Source organism: Pinus tabuliformis, chromosome 5_2 (assembly GCF_031772625.1).
Source record: "Pinus tabuliformis cultivar Carrire ecotype Pingquan chromosome 5_2, CPIR1, whole genome shotgun sequence".
Lineage (NCBI taxonomy): Eukaryota > Viridiplantae > Streptophyta > Pinopsida > Pinales > Pinaceae > Pinus > Pinus tabuliformis.
The window spans coordinates 442951384-442954940 of record NC_142306.1 but is presented as its reverse complement, the minus strand read 5'-3'; positions in this window follow the sequence as shown (position 1 = coordinate 442954940).

The following is a 3557-nucleotide window of genomic DNA, read 5'->3' as shown; positions in this document are numbered from 1 at the left end:
CCTAACACCCTTCCAGAGAGTTTCACAAAGTTTGGCTATCAAGAAACCTCATTTGTGAGCTTCTACAGGAAGTCTGCAGGGGTTCTACAGGATGTTCAGAGATTTCTACAGGATGTTCAGAAATTTCTACAGGATGTTTAAAAAAAAGATTTCAGAGGATGGGTGAGTGAGGGGAGATGCATGAATGGATAGGGAGGTAGGATAGGGGCCTGGAGTGATCCAAGGACTGGTGGATGGAGTGGTGAGAGGGTGTAGAAGGCTGAGTTGGCTTAAAGAAGACTAAGATAATGATGGAGCAAGAAGGTAGGGTTACGTGGGCAAAAGGACAGGTGTGAGATGAGGAACCTAGCTAGGAGATGGAACAGTAGGCTCTGATGAAGCTTAGGCGGATGAGAGAGTGGTAGAGATGCCCTGCACGGTGTACATTTAACCGAATCAACAAAGTCTTACAAATAGTCAAAGTCCTAGCTAATCTAATCTAACTGTCAATAAAACGAATGAACAACAGCTTTATTTGGAAAGAAAACCATGTACATCAATCATGCAAAGAAACATTTCAGAGATCTGAACCCATAACTAACTTCTACAAATGAAAACAGTACACTAAGGATTGCATGGTCAAGCAAACTAGTGTTTTTGTTGGGGCACACTGTTTCTTCAATTCCAGCCCCTGATCCAATAAGGATGAGGTGAAACTGAGAGTGTTGTTGACCCTTTTCTTGGAGCTTTTTTCCCTGTTATTATCTTACCAATCTATTTTAAACCTCTGAAGCAATTCTGTTCATAAACAGTGACCTATTTAACCAACACAACTAAATCTGCCCAACAGAAATACGTTTCAAATGCATAAAAGAAAAACAACGATGCATAAGGGAAAGGTAACAGTACAAAAAGGAGGCCCTAGGCTCTCAGGTTGGGCCCAACCCTGAGAGCTATGGCTCCTATAGAAAACTCAGAGTTGATATAAAATCGGACTGCTTCTCATTATCAAAAAATAGTCATAAGTCAAGAGTTATGCCAAAATGGCTACAAGAGAACAAAGTAAAGCTAACAGCACTGTAGTGAAAAATATGCAATGGTTTCAAAAGTCCCTTACGAAGGCTGAGGCCTTAACATTTATACACCACGAGGGCCCTAGCTGGCCTCCTAAATCTATGGGACTTGGCTATCCAAACTGTGAGTAGACAACCTCTTCCAAAATCTGCTTGGCTGCCTTCTAGATTCGGTTTTGGTGGCCTTTGGAGCTCGGAGTTGGGGGTGAAGATCCCGAGGAAGGGCTATTTAATGCCATAGACAACCCCCCTACGAATCCTCACCTCAAGCTTGGCTACCTTCTAGCCCATGATTGCTCGGTTTTGCTCCAACATGTGTCAAAAAACCTGAAATGAGCACGTGTTAGCCACCTAGGAAGAGTGACTACCCTTATTCGTACAAATGACATAAACATACTGAAAAATAATGTATAAGCTATGAAAAATGAAGGATTGAACAAGGATAATTAGGCCAAATGAGCCCAACAAGTTACCAAATTTGGGGCTCATCAACAATTTGTCTCATAAATGCAGCATGTACAAGCCCTAACTAGGTCACAAAAATGTAGATAACCTTCGGTCGTCTTCTTTGAGCAGACTCAGCCTTCTTACAAAATAGACCACGAACTACTTCAATACTCCTTGTTGTGGCTACTCTGAGCTAATGCATCTTATCTTGGGCTAGAATACTCCTTGAGATGAGATGCTACAATGTGTGGAAATATCTCTTAGGTGTTAACTTTTCATCAAAAAATGCTATATGCTACAACTATCACTTCAACAATTTCCATTATCATCCAAATTACAATTTCCACTTCTTCAATTAACCAATAACAATAGAGCAATAGTAGATAGAAAAATTATATAATGTGCAAAATGAAAGACAAGCCAAGAGGCAAGAGACACCATATTTGGTCAATGACTAGGGAAAAAAATCCCACAAGGGGGAAAATCCTTTGTAATTGTTTTTTATTAGACTTCCTTCAAATGTTCAGTAGAGAGAGTACATCATACAAGAGTTAAAGTCAAGCTTCGGCTAGCCAATATCCAATATTCAATCAAGTCAATATGCCAAGCAATTTATCCAAAATAGAGACAAGAGAGAGAGAGAGTCAACTCTGGTGCAAATATATCCAAGTCAATATAGTCAACTGCAACAATGTGTGCCCTAATCAATGATCACTAAAGATCAAAATAGTCCTTTAGCATCTCGGTCAGCAACCCACAAACTCAACCTTAATTTCTGGTCAAAGTCAGCGCAAAATAGTGAACAAAAGTCTAGTCAAACTAGGTTAAAGAGAGATAAAGCCTGCGGTCAAAGTCTACAATTTCCTGCAGTCAAAATCTATGGTCAACACTTGGTCAAATTGACCAAATCTTCGTGGTATTTCTGCCATTCTACTCGGCCTTTGAAAATCAAATTTTCCCACTCAAAGCAAGTCAAAACATGAAGTCAAACTCAGTCAAACTATGGTCAAACCATCCCACTGAAAAATTCAATGCAGAAAGTCAAAGATGCCCAAGAGAACCTTGCAAAAGTGAAGAGAATTCGGCTGTCTCAAACCTACATGAACCAAACAAACCAAGAGAGAGAAAAAGAGTGCATTGGTGTGATATCCAAATGAGCTTGAGGTGTCCTTAATTGATAGGTGTTGGAGGAGGGCTAATTTGTCCGAACCCAGACGACCAACAAGACTTCAACAAAATACAAGAAATTGATGAAATGTCAAACCTGGAAAAGTTTAGTCCAATGGTTTGGAATTTGTCCTTCACCTGACATTGCAGATTCACAACTCCTCTCAATCCTAGAGGGAGTCCAAAATGTCACTGAACCAAATTAACATCTCAGTATCATGTGATCATTACAACTATCTCGACATCATGTCATGTGCATCTCTACTCATCTTTACTTGTTTATGCTCATCTCATGCTGAACACTGTAGAATCTAAAGAAGAAGAATTGCTACATGGGAGGTCTAGCTACCACCTTGATTCCATCACCATCGAGGAGACTTAGCTACCACCCGGAATCATCACCATCGGGGAGCCATGGATACCACCCAGAACTAAAGACAATGTGTGAGATCAACTACCCCAATGCATAGGGATCACACTCGATCACAAAGTCCTTGACAATAGGTGAGATCAACTTGTCAAAGGTAAGGATCACACTCTACCTTATTTTCCTTGATCAACCATCTTAACCCTAAAGAGTCAGATGGTAGAACACTTGCATCCACCAACTTGGGGGCGAGATCCACCTACTGCAAAAAGGGTAGGGATCACACTCTATCCCAAGTCCCTCATCCCATTGGCTAGATAGGGAGGTTATCTCACAGAGTGGGTAGGACTCTAACTGAGGCATACTTTGACTAGGGGAGATCCTAGGTCTCTACACCCTATCGGTCATAGGTCTCTCATCCCTAGGAGCTCATTAGCTACATTCCTCACCCTGGGAGCTCAACGAGGGGGGAAGAGCACTACTCAGTGTTCTTGATTAGCCATGACCCTTATCTGAAAGGGTCA